This window comes from Corvus moneduloides, chromosome 5, assembly GCF_009650955.1.
Source record: "Corvus moneduloides isolate bCorMon1 chromosome 5, bCorMon1.pri, whole genome shotgun sequence".
Taxonomy (NCBI): Eukaryota; Metazoa; Chordata; class Aves; order Passeriformes; family Corvidae; genus Corvus; species Corvus moneduloides.
The window spans coordinates 44,807,379-44,820,298 of NC_045480.1; positions in this window are offsets into that span (position 1 = coordinate 44,807,379).

A 12,920-nucleotide genomic window follows, 5' to 3' on the forward strand; every position below is an offset into this window, starting at 1 on the left:
ACCTCTATTCAGAGATCATCCTCCCCTCTGGATAGTGACCTGCACCAGCAAAGAGTCTCCTCAGCCCCTTCTCAGCCACACAAACAAACTCAGTACTCATCTTCTGCTGTTCAGATTGTCAGCAAAGCACACAATTCAACTCTTAGGCAGGCAGCAAAGGTCAAATAAGGACCCTTAGGATCATGCAGGATCTGTTTTCCTCTTCTTCCCTCAGCTACTGCATTTGGGTGTTAGAAATCACAGCCCCCAGAGAGCTCCTTTAAAAGAAATGATCCATGTAGTCCTTTCTTCCCACATGTAGCAAGAGCCTAACAATTCCCTCCTCTCCAGGTCATGTTGTTAATACAGTGTGTGCAGTATAGTTCCCCAAAAGGTGTCCCCCACACATAGAATTCAACAGGTCTTACTGTACCTGTGGAGCCTTTTTTCCTGTGGCCCTGAAGTCTTAACATACTCTAGAGATTTAAAAGTGTTCTTCTCCACAGAACAGACGTCTCTAGTTATGTGGTGTACTCACAGAAGCTCTGCAGTAGTTATGTCTTCCACATGCTTTCAACATCCTCACAACTTCCCAGGCTCCCTGATGAGACATACCCTGTGAGCAGTGCTCAGCCAATCCAGACACTTCTGCAGCCCAACAGAAATTGTGGTGTGAATTTACACACTTTTCAGCTTCACTGATAGGAAAAGCAGAGTTGGTACCAAAGCTGGGAAGTCAGTTCCTCAGCTGCTGTATCCAACTCTTTGTACTTTCCTACAGAATCAAAGCCAAACCACACTTCATGGCGATTTCTAGATCTACAAAGATCACAAGGCTACAAAGAGGGAATCCTGAATTCTTATTTTCACTCTGACACATCTCTCCTGGCTGCATTGTTATGCCATAATCAAGTAGTTAATTTGAAACATATTACTGTTTTAACTAATACACCATGTGTAATAATAATAATAAAAATAACAAATACAGCAACGTTAACTAATAGAGCATATTAGGCAGGTGACTCTGACCACCACACTATTCAGAACTGGCTTGAGTGTCCCTATGCAGCTGTGTCCAACCCACCACAAATTATCACTAAAGTGGGAGTGCTAGGTTCCCAAGTCACAGTGTCATTAGGGAGCTGAATCCTTTTGCAATGTTGTTCCATATATACAATAACCATGCTATAACTATCATATATTTTTCAAACAGTTTAACTAAGTAATTTGCGTATCATGTCTTTTACTATCCTTGCTTTTTGTTATCTTTGGTGTGTATCTCATCTATAATTTAGATCTTGGCAGGTGCTGCCTGGCTAAAGGTACTTTGAGTTTCTTAAGTGAATCTCTTGCTAAGCACATTCTTATTTGCAATTTTTTACCTTCCTTGTTTTGAAGCCATTGCTGCTGATCATAATAATTTTGGCAAAGCTTCTCTTCTTATTCTTCCTCAAAGAAAGTCCTCCTCGTTCAAGACCTCATAGCACTGTTAGAAATGTTGAGTCTCACCTGATTTGCCATGCCATGCTATAACACACACTAGCCATTTCAATACTTTGCAAGACACAAAAGCCCTTTTTTCACCTCTATGTCAGCTCCTGAGTGCATTATCTGGCCTTTAAGGCCCTGACCAGCCTCACCTCAGATCCCCATCCATCCCTACCTGCTGGGGCCTTTTTAGGGTCAGGTTGGGTTTTTCCCTTATTCCCTTTTTCAAGCTCTGTCATAGTCTATGTTTGGCCAAGGACTCTCAAACTCTGGACTGACTTCCCAGCTAGACGCTAGCCCTGCCTCACCACTGTTAGCACCCATGTGGTATCCTGGTGCTCTGTCAGGAATCTCCCTTTTAAGGGTGAGGACTTTCCTCAAGGGATGGTAAGTTTTTGGTCTTATAACCAGGAAGTCTGTGACTTTCATTGTGAGGAATGACAGCTTCTTCCTTGACACCAAAGCCAGCCTACACTGAAGACCAAAACTGTAGCAAAGGAAATAACTAGGGTTTGAGAAAAAACTGCTAGTCCTGCAATGAGCTAAATATCTGTTCTGTGGCCATGCAAAGTTTTGCAAATCTTCCATTAGAGATGGAGTAGGGACAGAGATTTCAATCTTAAATCTAAGATGCTTCCAGGATGAAGAAATGTTTCCAGGAATACTTAACATGTAGTCAAACTCCAAGGCTATGCTCTGTTTTATTGTACAATATAACATTTTATTGCCTTGTCTTCAGTTGACACTACTTAAGAATTTGGAGCTGTCATTGGCTCGCTTGTTTTTAAGTACCTTGCATAAAAGTATCTAATCTCAGCACAAGTTTTCATCTTCTGAGCTGTAAGATGCCAGTAGTGGTGTGACATCTCATGATGCTGCCACATACATACTACGGAAAGACATAGTAATTCAAAAGTCACATCGTTGCACCAATTTTACAAATGGCTCAAAGGATGTTGACTCCTCTGTTTATAATGTTAATGGGAGATCTTATACCCTTCTTTTTGACAGAAAGTTATCCATTGAAGGATATTGGGATGAGGTTAAATACTAATCCAGTAACCTTCTCGTCACGGAAACGGAAGTCTTGTAATATCTGTCTTGCACCCAGGCATAGTAAGAACAGGAGAATATCTTATGGGAGCACTGGATTTGATTTTTTGTTAAGAGGTTACGGTATTCAGGTCTCCTGAATTGTGAATGTTTTTCTAATAACTGTCAATATACTTACGGCAAACTCATTCTTTTTGCACTGAAACTTGCAGAATACGAAAAATAAGCATGGTTCTAATCACCATTAGCATGACTTTAGAAAAAAATGGCATGTCAAGTCATTTCATTATTTCTTTAAAGCAGCGCAAGACATGTTGCTTCTATGAAATGTAAATTGCCTTGTTCATGGCACTCTTTCCTTCTGCTCATTGCTCAGACTATATTCTCATTCAGTGTCCTATTATCTGGTCAATATGAACATGAGTCTTTCTTGATTTGACATCCTTCTTCTCCCAGTAGAAAATTAATCTACTTATGATATTTCTGATTTGCTAATCCAGAGGAACAGCACGCTTTGCCAGCTTGGAACCCAGCATTTCATGCCAGGGCAAGCTGTACTACCTCCTGTGTTGTCTGATATAAAAAGCCTGCAGGCTCTTCCTATTAACTGCTCCCTAACGAATGAGAGCTTAATCATTGTACTGCTCACCAGTCAGAAACTGCCACTAAAGACAATACTTTAGCCCTGGGCATGGTCAAAAGCTTCTAAGCATCCCCACTAAACAACTCGCTTCTGCAAGTGCTCCTCCTGAAAGCTCATGCAAGAAGCACTAACACTGCCTACTGGAAAACACACAAAAAATGACAAAATTAAGACCTTGACAATAAGTACTGTACAGGTATATTGTTGGCCAGGACTCAGAGATTGAACAAAGGCAGCCATGGCATAACAGAATTGAGGAAAACTGCTTCAGATGACATAAGAAAGCAACTGAGTAAGTTGCTCGCTCTCACTGCTTTGTAAAAATGATCACAACAGGAACAGTGTCAGCAAAGTGTGAACTGGAACCTCACAGTCCTATGCTAGGAAGTGCAGCACTTCTCTTAGATAGCACCAGAATAAGTACTGAGGCTCTGAACAGCTAAACTTTGGGTGCCTATATATTGTCTTGTAAATTGCCACAGCCCGTGGCGTAAATCAAATCTCTCCTGATGGGAGTTTTTAAAGTCCTTGCCAGGAGTTAGTTCGAGAGACAAACGGAGACTTTCAGCCTTCACTGCTGCTAGATAGTTGTTTATTAAGTCTTATCAGAGAAACAGAGTCACTAGCATCACCCAGACACAGCAAAGAGCAGAGAATGCAGGAGAAAGCCCAATTATCAAGATTTACACAGCCTTTTAAAGATAATTTAACCAATGGTTACTAAAAACGTACATTATTTTTACTTTTCCACCAATTATTCAGTAACACAGCCAGGAACTGCGAAATTTTTTGTCCAATCATCCCAAATTACTTTTACTGCAGAATATGGAGTAGTAGAAGAAGAAGAAGAAGAAGGTTTGGAGAACAACAACAATCCTCCATTTTGATGTTTTTTGCTCTTACCTGTTTACTACAAAGAGAAGCCCAAAACCTGTAAATTTTTCACCCTGTGACAATCTTACATAGTAGTCTATCACCTAATTCACACCATTGTATTTTCTAGTTCTTGTCTGATAGCTGGCAATTTTTTCCATGGATGAAGGTCAAAACAGTGTTGTTCAGGGGGGTAAAAACCCTTCAAAACAGGCAGAGAAATATTCTCTACATTCTGGGTTCCTACAGTAAATGATTCCTGTGTACATCAGGTTTTTGAGAATTTTAATAGAATACGTTCCTTCTTCACTACAGCAAAATAACTTGCAGATATCAGGCACAAGCAATGGTGCAGTTCAAGTTATGTAGTAATGAAATGTTGGAGTCTGGCTCTAAAAACAGCTAGGTAAAAAGAAGTACCATAGTTCACTTCATAAAAAGTACATATGGGAACGAGAATGACTGAGTGCACCTAAAGTATTAGCACGATTAAACACCTAAATTCAGAATGGGATGGCAGGGAAACATTATAATTCTGCTGTTTATATGAGAACATGAGTTACAGGAGAGGTCACATAGATGCAGTAAGAGCCTGTCCTTTTAGCCTGTTGGGGTTTTTTTTGGAAAAAAGAACTCCTGAAGGATGTACCTAAAACACAAAAGTTATCAGGCACGTGCTGGGCAATCTCCCAAACAAAACAACATTCAAAACTTGGGGCCTCGTTCCTACAACTTCGAGATTATTTAGCTGAAGGTCACTTTTCAAAATCTCTCTGTGGTAATAAATTCATATCAGTCTATTTTTTATACTAGCTCATTTTTCCATATGTGAAATGCTCTAATTGCTCTAATGCTCTTTCTGTGCAATTTGACAACCATTAAAGCCACTCCTGATGAAAGAATAAAGTCCAACTAGATGTAATATGATAGAACCATTTCTAGCATTTCAGAATGTACTGCTGAATCCTGAGTAAACTATTAACGTGTTTAACTGGAAAACTAATTGCAATAGCATAGTACAGGGATCCCTCTGAAAATGAACACCCAGTTTCCATCCAAGCAATGTGCTGCACTTAGAGCCAACAGCTGTGGCTACCTATACTCAAAATACTTCAAATCTATCAGCCCAAGTCTAAAACAGGACAGTACCTTGCCACTCTTTGCGTAACCAGACCCACTGATTAGGGTTCTCTCACTGCCACCTTCATACAGCTGCAGACTCATCTGTTCTGTACTTCTGGGCACGAGAACAGGAGAGTTAAATCCAGATGTCCTCAGGGCAACATGGACAGGAGGGAGCACAGACTGGCTTTTCCATTCCAGTCTGAGTGACTGGCCAACAGTGGAGTGGATTATCTTCACAGTGAAGCTAGTGTGAAGAAAGAAAAACAATACTAAATCAGGAGGAAATAATTTTATTCTCCACACCTGTTCTTCATTGGTATGAAAGTGAAACATCTGTTCCTATTTATAAATGAGCAATGAAGCTGCCACAGAGTAAGACAATGGAAGCTTGTCCTCATGAGATAGCAAAAGTACCTTTTCAAGATAGGCAGTTCAGGAAAGCAGCATGCTTTCCACATTCTGGAACAGGAAGGTAAATCATAATCTGATATAAAAATCCCTCAGAGCTGTATTTCCAACACTGCTGAGTTACTTAACTCACAACTTTGGGAATTCCATTATATAAGTTGTCGAAATAATCACACAGCTCTGGGGACAGGCGTAAACACAGGTCTGGTCCTGGCTGCTCTTACATTGATGGGAGATGGACACAAGAGGCTACACATGGAAGAGGAGATTGAATCAGAGGTGTTATACATCTGTCATTGAGTCATGAGGGTGCCAAAAATAAACTAAACAAAGCCAACCAGATTTCTTCATTAACTGCCCAACCAGGGAAATATTTTTAGATATATCCATTCTCCACAGCATAAATACAGAAATCTTAGTCATCACGCCTCACCTTAGAAAGCAAGTTCCTTTAGCCATCACCTCCTTTGACCACTCTCTTCCCAGCGCTTTTATTCAGAGCAGTTGAGGCCATTTCCTCTGCTCCCTGGTCATTGCCTGGCTTCACCTCTTTCTTTCTGGGTGAGGTCGTAAATCCCAGCAGATCAAGGGATTTACTACTGTATTTAAGAGACTAGCTCATGCTGTTCCCAGGCGGACAGCGGCTTTAGTGATTTGCTGAATAAAAGCACTTTCTTTCCCTTGCTACAATGATTTCTGACACCACTAAAGCTGTGAACCTGTGCTGGAAAACACCTGAGAAGGTGAATTTTATAAATTTTCTCCTGATAAAAGGCACTGAAGTGTGAGGGGCTTTACTGACCACAAAAGAGAAATCCAAATGCTTTGAGAAGACATCATATTTAGTGTTGCAGAAGCAACTCGGAGACAGTAGAAACGATGGTCTGTCTGAATTGAGTTAGTTCCCTTGACTAGCAAAGAGTATGACCAGACTATCCCTTACTGGGACAGACAGGAGCCCATTTAGCTACTCAGAGGGACTGAGATACAGGGCTGAATGTGGGATCAGCACTGCTTGGAAGAACCACTCTAATCCCTGCTACACTGGGTGCTCTGCCCTGGGTGAGGCTGTGGGATTAGTGCTAAATTTTATTTTCTAGAGGAATGACAGAGCCCTGCATTTACACTCATCAGATAAAAGGCGCTAGGCCACAGAGAGAATCTGCTTGGACACCACTGCTGGTCACGTGCATGAACTGGAGCAACATAACAACTCCCTTTTTCTTCAGGACTTTTTCAGTATATTTCAGGAGACAAAAAGTCCTGAGTCTTACTACACTGCAGGAAAGGGCTGGCACAAGGTGAATGCAGACACCTAGCTCAGTGTGGCAATGGCAATGATCCAAATGATCAGAGGAGCATAACCAGAATATTTCTGTTAAAATGAGGCTGCAAGCCTGCAAGCCTAGATCTAGTCAAGGGTTTAACACAAGGTTTAATTTTGTAGGATGCCAGGAGTGAAGAGCTGCAGCACATAATACATACAAGCTTTCAGGATAACCCTGAAAAGCATGTACTGATTTTTCTTTCTACTACTTACATTTTCTCGTAAATTAAATTACAATTTTACCGGTTTGGTGGTTGGATGTTTTGGTTTTGGTTGGGGTTTTTTTTTGGTTTTGTTTGGTTTTTTGTTTGTTGGGGGTGGGGTTATTATTTAATTTTTTTTTTCCTGGAGATTCAGTGCTGAATTGGATGCTTGAGTTCACTAGGAAGCACTTGAAAAACTGGGCTGCTTGTTAAAATGGTTCATGTGAATCTGGGAGTCTCAGATGAGTGTGTGCCAAAATAGTGCCACAGGACAATAGGGAACAGCTTGTGCAGCATGTTAAACTCCAGTGAGTCTGCCTGAAGGCAAGGCTCTCCAGTACTAAATGTGCAGCTGTCTCTTACAGGAAGATAAGAAAACCAAACTCCATCTTGGCAAAGCAGAAAAAGGCCTTTCTATTTCTCTGTCTTGAACATTTGGAGGTTTTTACCTGGTATAGATAAAACGGCACTACCAAAATGTTCCACGTAGTCAGAAGCATTCCTTTGTAATCTAGGTGAAATATCCCCAGAATATCAGCAATTCAGATACCTGTCCTGCACTGGAACAATGGACAATTGGAAAATTAAGAAGGAAGGACTGGGGGATGGAAACAGAGTTCACTGCGCTTTTACATTAACAACTTTGTTACAAAGACAATACAAAGACAGTTTTGTTTTGAGCCACTCCATATCTTGTGATTAGCTTTAGTTTCTTTTCCTGTTTTTCTCTCCTGTGGTCCATGTGTGAAGATTTGAACATCTTCGTCAATAACAGAGATATTACAGACCAAGTTACATGGAAGGAAGAGGGTGGTGTAGCTTTAGAAAGAAAACAGCTGACCCTCTGGCTAGAGTAGACAGACTCAGATCTTGTACAGAGATGCTCTTATAGTCAACTTGATGTACAAATTTTTATATAAAATTAAGAAAATTGTTGCAGTTTTGTCTCTGAGCTAGCTTTTTGTTGACGTGTGCCACTGTAGTAGTGTATCTTCCTTAAAAAACTTATTTCCATTCTAAAAGTCATATTGAACTTAAAGGTGTGAGAAGGATTTCAATAGATTGCACTTTGCTTTATTGTTATCCTAAGTATGTGCTTCAGAAACAACCTTCTAATCTTGGAAAAGTATGATATGGACATTGTAAAACTATGCTGAACAATTTGTCCTTTGACTTTTAATCTTTAGACTGATTCATCAGTATTGAAATACATTTTTGACTGCATAGATACGAGTTCTGATAATTCAGTTGGGGATTGCTTTGACTGAGAGTCCAGTGCTCTTCTCGGCTGAACAGACATTCTAATTTAATTTAAAATAACTTCATTTGAAGTTGTGTCATTATGAGAAGAAAGGCAACAGAATGAGAGCCTGTCGTATAATATGAATTATGTGTAATCCAAATGACGTATGTTGGATTACAAATAATCACGGTGAATAGCACATACCTACCTGCCCACATGGCTCTGCTGATATAAGTGTCCTTACACTTCATTTCATACTCCCCCTTTCATTTTTTAGTGCCCTACTCTTCTGTATCTAAAACCAGCAGATACAGTCTCTGGGCAAGGACCAAGCCTCTGCTCTGTCTAAAACCATTAGGCTGCTCTTGAATGTACATAAATAAATAGGAAAAAGTTCTGTGAGGAAGAAGCATCAAACATTCTATGTCTAAACATTGCCTTTAGATCTAGTAATATCTAGAGGCATGCAATTCTATGCTCTACTTCTTGGTCTCTCTGCAGTGAATAGAAATGGTATTATTGACTTCAGAAAGAACCAGAAATACCCTAAAAACAGCATATACAAACTATGGTATGTGTTTGTAAAAGACGTTAGGACAGAGGCTGAAGAGTTGGCTTTTCTATTCATATATATCATGGATATTAATCATGGATAGATATCCATAATTCATATTATTTCATTGTGTAATTTCTGTTTCTTGGTATTTTTGTGGTTTGTTTTGCCAGAAGCTCTTGGAAGGAATTTCTCTATAGTAAAGGTAGGTTCCTCTTAAAGTCTATAATAGAGATTTGAGGAAAAGAAAAATAAAAAAGTGAATTAAAGTAAGAAAGGAAAGAAGGCCCTGCAGGAAATACCTGGCTGTAAAATATCCCATCCTGTAGTTTATCTTGTAAAACACCAGTATTTAAACTTCTCCATGGACAGCAGAGGCAGCAATCCTACAAAATTAAAAGTGAATTGGTGCATATGATCCAATCTCATTTGGCATCTGACTATCAGTGGAGAAAGTCTTGGACAAGAGGTTAAAACCTTGAATAGAATCCAGATAGCCCAAGACACTATTTGGTTATTTTCCCAATGGTAAGCCTCCTTGGCTCCATTTGGTGTTGGATATAAAGGATGCAACTCCGCATTTGGTTTTAGAAGGAAGATGAAATACTCAACATCTGTAAGATCTCAAATTCCTGTGTTTCTTTGATTTTGCTTCTACTACTTTTTCTTCAGTGCAATCTTTACCAAGGGCTAATTTTTGCTGGTCTGTTCATTTATGTCCTTGGCAACTTTTCTGCTGCACACAAGCTCAAGTTATATACCTGAAGAGTAAAGATGTCCTCATCTTTGTGTGGGAACACATTATTTTGAATGCTGCTGGTCATATTAAAAATTAATTTAGATATGAGGACTTTCTGTTGGCCAAAAAAATGTACTCCCAGATCAGCTTGGGTTTGCTAAAATAGAAAAGAATACTATCCTTTCTGTGTGAAAGCATTTGGCTGATTCTTGCTCTGAAGCACTGCTTTTTTCCTTTAAAAGCAGGGGGAAGTTCAGAGGCAAAAAAGTAAAAATGAGGCACTAGTCAGGCCAGTAAGAGTGTCTGCTCAGCCTGCAGTGAAGGACACGACTCCCAAATGATATCAAATAAATACTGTTCATTTCACAGCCCTCTTCCTAATGTGACACCTCTTTCAAGCAAATGTGCTATCTGGTACTCCCAGTGCATACACCTCACCACCCCTCACATACACCCCTGCTTGTGAAAGTGTGTGTGAGGAGCGATTTAGGGACTTGCCTGGGAATCAGTCCACTGATCGCTGTCTATCTCCTGCTCTACCCCATCACTGCAGCATCTCTTGCCAGTGGGCATGGGAAGGTAAGGACTGACGAAAACAGAGCTAGTCCGAGAGAGAGAGACATATTGTATGCAGGGCAAAAGAGATGAAGCAAATGCGGTGAAAGTCCCAAAGACATAGCTTGTTCTATTTCCATTTTGCACTCAGAGAGATTCAGCTGGGAGGGAGGAAGGGAAGAGAGCCAGATCTATAATTGTTGACTTTCTTTCATCCCCCAATCTCTTGATTCATTTTGAAATGCCTTAATACAACAACAATCCCGTTTGCAAAGGGGGGGAAAGAGGGTTTTTTTATATAATAGTAAATGAAACAGTTTATGCAACTGCAATTGTTTTATTTTTCATCAGCTTCATCACCCTGGCCAAGAAAATGAAACAGGTAACAGACTTGGAAGTAACCTAAATACATGTTGTCAGACAATTGCCCTGAGATTACATCTCCAACCAAGCAAAAATGTTAAACTATTGTATCCTCTTTCACTAACTTGGTTTCATTTAAGAGACTTTTCTAGTGCTGGAAATGACACGAGCAATTATTTAGCTGCAACTTGGAATAACTTCTGCTGCAGCTTCAGCAGTAAAAGATCATATGAATTTATACAGCAGAAGAGATAAGAAGTCTTCTCGGTCTGCTGTTCTGCTTCTAAGTGGCTGGCATTAGATGCTTCATAAACAGCATCTATGGCCCTTCACTATGAATGCTACCATGAATGAGATATATGTGATATTAACATGAAAGGTTTCCTTCTAATTTGTGCCAAATTTCCTATCTTTGAAAGTCCTGTAAGTTTCCTTGCTATTATATTATGGCATAGTCAAGCTATCTTAACCTAAGCTACATATTATTTTTACACTGTTATTATTTATCATTGCTCTTTTTTCAGATTCTCAAGCACTTTGCTATTGACTGTTATGGAATTACCCCCAGTCCACACAGTTGTAAGATTCAGTGTCTTAATCTCTTTTAGTAATTAAAAGGATGATTGATCCTCCCATTCTGCCTTGCCAGTTGGTTTGATGACTTCTTTTATTTCCACTGTACCTACTCTAGTAAGATGAGAAACCCACAATTTACTGTAAATGAAAACATGCGTTCAACTGAAAATATTGTTTTCCACAGTAATCTCCATTACCTGCTCAATGAAGCCAGTATCATACTTGGATTTAGTACTGTCTGCTCCATGCTGAGCACACACCACTGCTGAGCTGACTGATGATTGGTTTTCACTCATTTGGCCACTGAACTTCCCCTGACTTTCAAAGGAGAAGGCAAGTACAAATAAGTTTGCCCTGTAGGTTAACAGTTTCAGGCTGGGGCCAGTCAAGGTAGGAAGGAAATTTTACATGTCTCCTGCATCAAAATGCTTTCCTTCTTGTGCTCTGCTTTCTAGACATAGAAACGGATCAATATAACTGCATACTGAGTGATACAGTCATGCTCGAGGGCAGAGGTGGCACCTCAGGGAACTGCAACTCATCATGTACATTAAAAGTAGTGTCCTGAATTGCAAGTGGAGAGAGGAGGCCTTGTAAGACATCACCCTCACTCACAAAACAAAGTGAAGAGAGTGGAAAGCAAGTTTTTCATTCTATGAGGATAAAATGCATCCAAAAGTTCATCAAGGAATTTCACATGGAATTTCTAAAATGCTGTTATTTCATTTTTCCTGTGAATCTGCTAGTATGCCAACGCATCTTGGAAGTCACATCGTAAGAGCTTGTTTCTCACTTTTGTTTAGGAATTTGTTAAACAAGATGCATGTTGAGTGATTAGGAAAAATTTTCTGTTTAAGTTAAATCATGTTTTGTTGATACAGTGGAATTCCCCTCAGGCATGTTTTTAAAGACACTGGAAGGTGAAGAGTGCATAGCCATAAACTGTAACTATTTTAATGACCAATGTTGAAAGAAAAAGGGTACCAAGAAAAAGGGTACAAAAATGTAAAAATAATATAACATGGTAGAATTGGAAAGTTGGAACTGTATTCACCAGGATGCAGACTATTCTGGTTTTGTATTAAAGGCTAATAATTAGAATGAAAGAACACAAGGAATCTCATCCTGGTAGCAATGCAGTGGAAGATGAAGTTATATAATAGAATATGATACAATTTCACATCTAACGGTATCATCATGATTAAGCTGCAGAGGAACATCTTACAGGGGCATATAGGGATAGGATAAGGGGTAATGGCTTTAAACTGGCAGGGTATGCTCAGATTAGATACTCAAAATTCTCCACTGTGAGGGTGGTGAGACACGCCCTGTTCCTGCAAGCGTTCAAGGCCAGGTTGGATGGGGCTTTGAGCAACCTGATCTAGTGAAAAATGTGCCTGGCCATGGCAGGAAGGTTGGGACTAGATGATCCTTAAGATCCTTTCTAACCCAAGCCATTCTATGATTTTATGATAAGTGTTCATTTGGTAAGATACATGACATGATCTTATCATGGACATGATATGATAGAGCAAATCAAATGAATGCAGTTTGACTTGCTTTGTTTACATAAATAGTATAAGAGATGGCACTCACATTTCAAGGCACAGAATCTACATCCAGGAATTTGAAACATGAAAAAAAGAAAGGAAGAAAACAAAGCCTCTACTAATGGTAACTCACAGTACTTCACTGAGAATAGGCTTTGAGGTAACTCCCCTCAGCCTCAGTCCTAGTGATAAATACAACATCTAGCACTGACCTGCTGAGGGAATACAGAAGAGTAAGTTGT